Genomic DNA, 11,004 nt, shown 5'->3' with positions numbered 1-11,004 from the left:
CCCTAGGGCTACGTCGGCAATATTGAGCTTACAAAGTGCAAGTTTAGGGTTACTTCGAATACAAGATATATATAGTAGCATCTCACATCTAAAACCATAGACTATACGGACTCATGAGCCTAAGCCCACGATCAGATGATCAGATGTAACATCCATAATAACTTGATGCAACGCTCTTGATGCAACCGAGTCGGTATGATGTACGTGATGTAACATCCATCGCCTAGATGTAATATCCAGATTCAAGGCATATCAACGCATCTTTATCGCGTGTACGGTGGTGCGACTATCGAACACTCTCCATCGTTTCCAAGCATTTCCGATCACTTGTTACCTCCCACGAGCTATACGCGAGACGATCACTGTTAGGATGCACGGAACGCCGTCTCTATGTCGCCCTCTCTAACCGAGAAACCACTTCTCACAATCCTTATATTCTCTGCCTGGAAGCCAACGATAATCACCGCTTGGTCCTTATCCCTTGGCCTACCCATGTGCCCCACGTTGGAAGCTTCGTCTCTGTGGGCTCGAAGATATATGCGTTTGATATGTTGAACCGTTACCACCATCTGCCGATTCCAAGCATTGACCGTAGATTCCAAACGGTGCACCTCGTGCATTGTATGAATGCAACCATGGATGTTTCAGTTGCTGGCGTCATTGGCAGGAAAATATACGTAACTGGATATACTAAAATCCCATGGGATACATCGGCGAAGATGGTCATGGCTGTGTTCAATACAGAAACACAAATATGGGAAACTGCGACAGAGACTATGATAGGTCGGCCCTATGGTTGTGTGGTGATGGCTGGTAAGATGTACACGAGGGATGCTCGTAACAGCTTTGTTTACGATCCAAAGGAGAGTAAATGGGAGACAGACAAGAGGCTGAATATGTTTAAGTGGGAGGGTGGGTGTGTGGTTGATGACGTATTGTATTACTTTGATATTCGTGGTGGGAGTGTTGAGAGCTTATGACCCAAGAAAGAGTAGTTGGATAGTGGTGAAAGGTTTGAAAAGATTGGTGGCTGAAGGGAGATTTTCAGAATCGTATTACACTGGGAGTTGCCGTGGGAAGCTGGTTTTGTTTTTCTCTAAAGATCGTAGGATAAAAGGTATCAGGTGTGCGCAGATTTCACTGGAAAGGAGGCACCACCAGGGAAGAAGTGAGATTTGGGGTAAGATTGATTGGTGTGATGATGTTTTTTTTCGTAGTGATGATCTTTTTGTTACGAAAACTCTACATGTTATTCTTTGATGCATGAACTCTCCATTCTTGGGCAAGGTTTTAGTGACTCTCATGGCTTGCTAAGCTTATTTATTTTTTTCATATCAAATTACAAACCTTGAAATCATCATAGCATATAATCCATATGGTTTACCTGCAAACGTGTTCATATGCTTTTGCACCTCTCTTCATGATGATGATTAGAGGAATCATACCTTGATTTGTGTGTTCCTCAGATAATTGTTATTGTTATGAATTTCCTCGAACTTTGAGCTAAGCTGAGAAACCTACGTTAATGGTAATATTTAAAACTCTTTTATGATTCACATTTAAAGATGTTCATATATACTTAGATTTTACTCCCTCCGGATACGAATGTAAGATGTTATATCTTTTTATTTTGTATACAAATATATGATGTTTTTAGATATAATTAATATATTTATTTTTAAAATTTAAACTTAAATTAAAAAGTAAAATTATGAGTGGTAAAACTTTATTGATATAACCAAAAATTAACAATTAAAATAGTATATTTATTGTTTCTTAATCCCCTATATATTAATTGAAGAACATTTGAAAAGATATAATCTCAATTTTGTAATAATTAAAAAAAACTTCTTGCATATGTGTCAATCAATTAGGTAGTTAATTAGTCTTACGTGTCAGCCTCACATTAAAATTGAAAAACATGTTGGTCCAATTCGATTTTTTTATCTCACTAAAAATATTTAATACCAACTATATGATATAATATGATATTAACTAAAGCAATGTGACTATTAATATATTATTACCTAATGTGATTATGATATATATAGTAATTAATTATTTTAAATAATGAATATTTGCTAATAATCTGTATGCTTTCTATCATTTTCGTTTAATTCTTTACTATTAAAATAAATTACACAATTACATTAATCATATATTAAAAATTTAGATTTTTTTGTATATGTTGTATTTTGAATTTTTCAAAATGAGTATAAATTTCTAAAACTGTGGAAAGTCTCACATAAACTTTTGTGATCAATATTTAAATTTTTTTCTATAATAAGATACAATGATAATAAAATCTTAGAAATAAATAATTTTATTTTAATAAGTGTTTATGTTAATATATATATATATATTTCATATCGTTTTAAATTTAATTATATATCATATACGATAGATAAAATTGATTGTTTTGATTTATTTATTCTAAAATGATTGCGAATAAACAAGAGCGGTCATTTGATTTATATGTGCAAGCCAATTTATTACATAATAGTAACTGATTTCTTAGTTATTTAATATATAATTATTATTTTATTATTTCATAATATGCAGAAAAATGTAAAATAAGTATTTATTCTGCACAAGGCGCAGATCTTAACCTAAGTATGTATCTCTTTAATAATTTTGAATCTTAAACATTTTCTAAATCTCATGCCAAAATAAAAGAAACAAATGAGAATAAATTCAAAAATTAATATTTATATCGAGCAATAACCAAAATGACACAAAAAGGAGAAAAATTTCGAAGATGGATATGATTGACACGTGAACGTAAACTTCTCATAACCATAATTAACTTTTAAATTGCTAAATCATGATATAAAACCGAGCTGACATAGTTTCATTGTAACCAAATAGTAGGCGTGAGATTCTTCGGCCTAAACGTTAGGGTTTTTTGCGATAAATAATTTTTTGACCTAAAATATTTTTAAAAATGAAATCAGTTTATTAGTAAACAAATTATGTAATTAACAAAAAAAATGTTTTAAAAATTTTTTAAGAGCCAAATATATTAATTAGATCAATAATATAATTTTTTTTCCATACGATATTTCTTAAATAATTTTCATATAAATTTACCATGCACAAAGCGCATGTCTTATTCTAGTATGTGTGTAAAACCTTAAACATCATACATTTAAATCCACAGGGAGTAATACTTTTCCCTCTCGTGGTCTAACTCCTTTAGCTCTTCAACCTTGCTCTTGAGTATTTGAATGATCAACACATTGATTGATATCATCATAACTATCCCAAAAACCAAGAACCATGATTCTCATGGCTTGTTTTTTTTCATATCAAATTACAAACATGCAAGGTGAACCATCTTAAGATAGGCCTTGATTGGTAGATCATTAGCATTAGCATTATGCTCTACATTATCCAATCAACAATTGTTATAAAAGCATTTAGAGAAGCATTTACTAAATGCTAATGCTATACAAATACTCTCTGGCCAATGCTCTCAAATGAAGCTTTTAGAAGAGTATTTGCATTTATAATTTATGAAATTAAGGAAAATATATAATTAATTAATTTATTTTATTTAATAATAATTTACAATAAAAATATATTTTTTTGAATAGTATTTCACATTTAAAATATAATTTAATTTATATAACTTAATTTAAATAATTTAATTTATTTTAAATGTGAAGAATTATTTTTAAAAATAGATATTTTAATTATAAAATTTATTTTAAAATAATATTTTTCGATATAAACATAATTTTTAAATTATTAAATAAAATAAATTAATTATATATCTTTTTAATTTTATATCTTAATATTTTAATAAAATGATGTTTGAAGGATGGGATCCGGGTATTCCCGGGGATTCAAGGACTCAATCGGGTGTTTATCGGAAAGATACGATCATAAGGATATGGATTCCAAAAGGAATCTTGGAAAAAAGGTTAATTGGGGATTTGCAAGGGTTTATTCGGGTCGGGACTGGCAGGATTCGGGATTCACCAAGCTCTTCGAAAGGGATGCGGAATCCATAGGATCTTGTACAAGATATTCGAGGTACGGTTTTCGTTATCATCAACGCGAGACCTCCCTCGATTGTTTTAGAGATTTGGGTTAATCAGATCCGATTGATTCATTATGATGAGGGGATTATTGGGTTACTGTATTTGATTTTTGGTGGTTTTTTGGAAAGTTTGGCTGGTTTTGTTGAATCTGAGATTTTTATTTTTCGAATCACTGATGGAGGATATTGCATTCATGGTTTGGATTCTTTACGTGAGGTTGTGGGTTTCGGGAGCCAATATAAAAGAGGTCGTGAGAGTATTGAGTGTAGCATCATACCTTCCAATCTATTCTTTCAAAAGTTTAACAATATTATCTGTTTTCTTCTGGTTTTGGTGAGGATGACTCAAAGTCAGCTTTTTGGGAATGGCGGTGATATGAATAATGGCGAAGGAAACCGAAAACGACTGAATATTTCCGATAACTCTGACCTGATTAAGAGTTATTCCAAGACCTTGATAGGGAGGTACATGAACCCGATGGAGCAAGACGTCAAAGCGCTTTTGGTTACTGGTGTAGTTTTACTTGAGTTTTGCTATCACTTCAGGTTATATAATGGGAACATTGGTGTAGGAGTTTTCTCGGGTAGCTGGTTAGGGATTTGGATCGATTGGCTTGGTCAGGGTATTATGAGGCTTGCTCCTAAACTGGTCTCTTCAAACCAGTTACAGGAAGCAGAACTGGAGATGAACAGGGCGTTAGGTTTCGGTTATTTTGGAAAGCAAGTGGTTGAGAGGGTGTGGTTCAAGGTAGCTGTGGAGAGGAGTGTTATGAAAGTTCTGTTCATGGTTTGTTCTACAGAAGAGATGGCAGTTGGCTTGGGAAGGTTAGAGAGGTTGTGGTACAAGTTTCTTGCAAGTTGGAGTGGGCTTACCTATAGTAGGATTTACTTTGGTCATGGGAGTTCTAAGGTTTCCAGATATGGGTCAAATGTTTTAATAATGGTAGTGAGAGTTGAGCATATGCTTTTGCACCTCTCTTCATGATGATAATTAGAGGAATCATACCTTTGATTTGTGTTCCTCAGATAATTGTTCTTGTTATGAATTTCCTCGAACTTTGAGATAAGCTGAGAAACATACGTTAATAGTAATATTTAAAACTCTTTTATGATTCACATTTAAAGACGTTCATATATACTTATACCTCCTCGACTTGGTCTCTCAAGTTCTCGACTTACTGCAAACTCGTTCATCTCTGAGCATTTCAGTTCCTAATACTTATCCCTCTCTTGGTCTAAACTCCTTTAACTCTTCAACCGTGCTCTTGAGCGTCCTATAATATTTAAAGATCAACACATTGATTGATATCATCAAAACTATCCAAAAACCAAAGAACCATGATTCTCATGGCCGGTTAATCTTGTTTTTGTCATATCAAATTATCAAACATGTAAGGTGAACCATCATAACATAGAATCCATATGGTTAACCTGCAAACGTGTTCATATGCTTTTGCACCTCTCTTCATGATGATAATTAGAGGAATCATACCTTTGATTTGTGTTCCTCAGATAATTGTTCTTGTTATGAATTTCCTCGAACTTTGAGATAAGCTGAGAAACATACGTTAATAGTAATATTTAAAACTCTTTTATGATTCACATTTAAAGACGTTCATATATACTTATACCTCCTCGACTTGGTCTCTCAAGTTCTCGACTTACTGCAAACTCGTTCATCTCTGAGCATTTCAGTTCCTAATACTTATCCCTCTCTTGGTCTAAACTCCTTTAACTCTTCAACCGTGCTCTTGAGCGTCCTATAATATTTAAAGATCAACACATTGATTGATATCATCAAAACTATCCAAAAACCAAAGAACCATGATTCTCATGGCCGGTTAATCTTGTTTTTGTCATATCAAATTATCAAACATGTAAGGTGAACCATCATAACATAGAATCCATATGGTTAACCTGCAAACGTGTTCATATGCTTTTGCACCTCTCTTCATGATGATAATTAGAGGAATCATACCTTTGATTTGTGTTCCTCAGATAATTGTTCTTGTTATGAATTTCCTCGAACTTTGAGATAAGCTGAGAAACATACGTTAATAGTAATATTTAAAACTCTTTTATGATTCACATTTAAAGACGTTCATATATACTTATACCTCCTCGACTTGGTCTCTCAAGTTCTCGACTTACTGCAAACTCGTTCATCTCTGAGCATTTCAGTTCCTAATACTTATCCCTCTCTTGGTCTAAACTCCTTTAACTCTTCAACCGTGCTCTTGAGCGTCCTATAATATTTAAAGATCAACACATTGATTGATATCATCAAAACTATCCAAAAACCAAAGAACCATGATTCTCATGGCCGGTTAATCTTGTTTTTGTCATATCAAATTATCAAACATGTAAGGTGAACCATCATAACATAGAATCCATATGGTTAACCTGCAAACGTGTTCATATGCTTTTGCACCTCTCTTCATGATGATAATTAGAGGAATCATACCTTTGATTTGTGTTCCTCAGATAATTGTTCTTGTTATGAATTTCCTCGAACTTTGAGATAAGCTGAGAAACATACGTTAATAGTAATATTTAAAACTCTTTTATGATTCACATTTAAAGACGTTCATATATACTTATACCTCCTCGACTTGGTCTCTCAAGTTCTCGACTTACTGCAAACTCGTTCATCTCTGAGCATTTCAGTTCCTAATACTTATCCCTCTCTTGGTCTAAACTCCTTTAACTCTTCAACCGTGCTCTTGAGCGTCCTATAATATTTAAAGATCAACACATTGATTGATATCATCAAAACTATCCAAAAACCAAAGAACCATGATTCTCATGGCCGGTTAATCTTGTTTTTGTCATATCAAATTATCAAACATGTAAGGTGAACCATCATAACATAGAATCCATATGGTTAACCTGCAAACGTGTTCATATGCTTTTGCACCTCTCTTCATGATGATAATTAGAGGAATCATACCTTTGATTTGTGTTCCTCAGATAATTGTTCTTGTTATGAATTTCCTCGAACTTTGAGATAAGCTGAGAAACATACGTTAATAGTAATATTTAAAACTCTTTTATGATTCACATTTAAAGACGTTCATATATACTTATACCTCCTCGACTTGGTCTCTCAAGTTCTCGACTTACTGCAAACTCGTTCATCTCTGAGCATTTCAGTTCCTAATACTTATCCCTCTCTTGGTCTAAACTCCTTTAACTCTTCAACCGTGCTCTTGAGCGTCCTATAATATTTAAAGATCAACACATTGATTGATATCATCAAAACTATCCAAAAACCAAAGAACCATGATTCTCATGGCCGGTTAATCTTGTTTTTGTCATATCAAATTATCAAACATGTAAGGTGAACCATCATAACATAGAATCCATATGGTTAACCTGCAAACGTGTTCATATGCTTTTGCACCTCTCTTCATGATGATAATTAGAGGAATCATACCTTTGATTTGTGTTCCTCAGATAATTGTTCTTGTTATGAATTTCCTCGAACTTTGAGATAAGCTGAGAAACATACGTTAATAGTAATATTTAAAACTCTTTTATGATTCACATTTAAAGACGTTCATATATACTTATACCTCCTCGACTTGGTCTCTCAAGTTCTCGACTTACTGCAAACTCGTTCATCTCTGAGCATTTCAGTTCCTAATACTTATCCCTCTCTTGGTCTAAACTCCTTTAACTCTTCAACCGTGCTCTTGAGCGTCCTATAATATTTAAAGATCAACACATTGATTGATATCATCAAAACTATCCAAAAACCAAAGAACCATGATTCTCATGGCCGGTTAATCTTGTTTTTGTCATATCAAATTATCAAACATGTAAGGTGAACCATCATAACATAGAATCCATATGGTTAACCTGCAAACGTGTTCATATGCTTTTGCACCTCTCTTCATGATGATAATTAGAGGAATCATACCTTTGATTTGTGTTCCTCAGATAATTGTTCTTGTTATGAATTTCCTCGAACTTTGAGATAAGCTGAGAAACATACGTTAATAGTAATATTTAAAACTCTTTTATGATTCACATTTAAAGACGTTCATATATACTTATACCTCCTCGACTTGGTCTCTCAAGTTCTCGACTTACTGCAAACTCGTTCATCTCTGAGCATTTCAGTTCCTAATACTTATCCCTCTCTTGGTCTAAACTCCTTTAACTCTTCAACCGTGCTCTTGAGCGTCCTATAATATTTAAAGATCAACACATTGATTGATATCATCAAAACTATCCAAAAACCAAAGAACCATGATTCTCATGGCCGGTTAATCTTGTTTTTGTCATATCAAATTATCAAACATGTAAGGTGAACCATCATAACATAGAATCCATATGGTTCAGTGACAAAAAAAAAAAGAATCCATATGGTTACCTGCAATGCAAACGTGTTTATATGCTTTTGGAGTTATAGTTTCTAGTTTATCGGATATGTAATCTACCTTTTGTGGGTCTTTGTTATGTTTGAGATAAATATCATTCACAAAAAAAACACAAAGCCCTAACTATTGGTCCATTTAAAATAGGAAACATGTTATATTGTGTATTTGTTTATTTGATGAAAGCTATGTAAACTAAATTAGTGTTAAGGGCTTTATTCTCTCGCATAAAGTTAGGGTTGTTGTGCGTTTCTCTCTCATATTGGAGGACAGTTTGAGGATGTCGGTCAAAGAAGGAGCAATCTTCAGAACCGCCGTCTCTGATTCCATCACTTCCCGAAGAGATCATCGTTGACATCTTAGCGCGTGTAGGGAGATGCTACTATCCAAAACTCTCCCTTGTTTCCAAGCACTTCCGATCACTTGTTACCTCCCATGAGCTATACGCAAGACGATCATTGTTAGGATGCACGGAACACTCTCTCTATGTTGTCCTCTGTAACAGAGAAAACGGTAATCACCAGGTGTATGATCTCCGCCAGAAAGCCAACGGCACTCACAGCTTGGTCCTTTTCCCTTCGCTTCCCAAAATGCCTCGCGAGGGAGGCTTTGTCGTGGTGGGGTCAAGGATATATGTGTTTGGTGGGTTTAAGTCAGTTCCACAGAATGCGATAAGCATTGACTCCAAACGGTGCACCTCATGCCTAGTATGAATGTAACCATGTATGTTTCAGTTGCTGACATCATTGACGGGAAAATATATGTAACTGGATACTGTAACAACCCAACGAAGATGGTCATGCCGGTGTTCGATACAGAAACAGAAATGTGGGAGCCTAAGAAGACAACGCCAGAGACAATGAGTAACCACCTGTGGCCTGGTGAGTGTGTGGTTATGGCTGGCAAGATGTACATGAGGGATCATATTAACAGCTTTGTTTATATTTACGAGCCAAAGGAAAGTAAATGGGAGACGGACAAGATGCTGAATAAGTTCAAGTGGAAGGATGCGTGTGTCGTTGATGACGTATTGTATTACTACGATTCTGTTTCGGCGATGCTGAGAGCTTATGACCCAAAAGAGAGTAGTTGGCTAGTGGTGAATGGTTTGAAAGAATTGTTGGCTGAGGCGAGATATTCAGTCTGGTCGTAAACTGGGAGCTACGGTGGGAAACTGGCTATGTTTTTTCCGAAAACAACAGGTAGAACAAAAGCTATCTGGTGTGCGGAGATTTCGCTAGAAAGACGTCGTCAAGGAAAGGAGATTTGGGGTAAAGTTGAGTGGTGTGATGATGTTTTGGTTGGTGGTGATTTTTACGTTAAAAAATCTCTAGATGTTATTGTTTGATGCACTATGTACTATATCCATATTTCTGGGCAAGGTTTTAAGTGGACTCTCATGGCTAGTTAAGCTTATTTTTTTCATATCAAATTACAAACCTTGAATCATCATATAATATATATAAACCATATGGTTTAACCTGCAAACGTGTTTATATGCTTTTGCACCTCTCTTCATGATATGATGATTAGAGGAATCATACCTTAGTTTGTGTTCCTTAGATAATTGTTCTTGTTGTGAATTTCCTCGAACGTTGAGCTAAGCTGAGAAAAACATGTTCAAAAAATATAATTAAAATCCAAAACTAGACACTGGGTTTTTGATTCACATTTAAAGATGTTTACACCTCCTTGACTTGGTCTCTCAGGTTCTGGACTTTTAACCGGTTATCTGATCTGAACCGCTCGACATTTTGCATGAACTCGTTCATCTCAGAGCATTTCAGCTCGTAATACTTTTCCCTCTCTTGGTCTAACTCCTTTAACTCTTCAACCTCGCTCTTTAGCGTCCTGTAAAACTCAACAATCAACACATTGATTGATATCATCATAACTATGAGAAAGGTAATTAATTACCTGTACGCAATACTTAAATTGCTCGCAGGTGACCATGATGAAGGGATGAAGCTTCTAGACCTCCCACTACAAGAAAACAGCGGCATACTGAGGGAAAAAATCGTCGGTATGTCGTCGGAATAAGGCTATTCCGACGACATACCGACGAAAAAGTCGTCGGAAATAACTCCTCGGAAATCCCTCGGAAATTTCCGACGGAATTCTGAGGAACTGAATTTCCGAGGAAACTCCGAGGACCACTAAATCGTCGGAAAGTTCCTCGGAATATACCGAGGGAGGACTTCCTCGGTATATTCCGAGGAAAATTCCGATGGTCCAATCCTCGGAAGTTCTGACGAAATCTTCCTCGGAATTTGCATCGGAAATTTCCGTGGAACGTAGTCCCTCGGAAAATTCCGAGGAACATTCCCTCGGATTTATTTTTTAAAATTCCGACGACTTATTCCGAGGAAAAGGTCGTCGGAAATTTCCGAGGGTGCTTTTCCTCGGAATTTCGATTAAATTAAAATTTGTGAAATTTAAATTCGAAAATATAAAATTAAAATTAAAACTGAAAACATATTAGATAATTCAAAGTTCTACAAATAAAAATAAAAAATTCCGAGTTTTTGGTAAAAAAAAAAAAAACTACAGGTCTTGAATGTTCGGGAACACCTCGTT

The 11,004-nt window shown here is 34.8% G+C and overlaps 2 pseudogenes; both read left to right on the top strand.

The window, feature by feature from the left end:
• Positions 1–548: 548 nt before the first annotated feature.
• On the top strand, positions 549–1,279 carry LOC106338039 (annotated as a pseudogene).
• A 7,020-nt stretch (positions 1,280–8,299) lies between these two features.
• Positions 8,300–9,807, top strand: LOC106338038 (annotated as a pseudogene).
• The last annotated feature ends 1,197 nt before the right edge of the window (positions 9,808–11,004 follow it).

Source organism: Brassica oleracea, chromosome C4, assembly GCF_000695525.1.
Source record: "Brassica oleracea var. oleracea cultivar TO1000 chromosome C4, BOL, whole genome shotgun sequence".
In the NCBI taxonomy this organism is placed as follows: domain Eukaryota; kingdom Viridiplantae; phylum Streptophyta; class Magnoliopsida; order Brassicales; family Brassicaceae; genus Brassica; species Brassica oleracea.
This window is presented reverse-complemented; position numbering and strand designations above follow the sequence as displayed.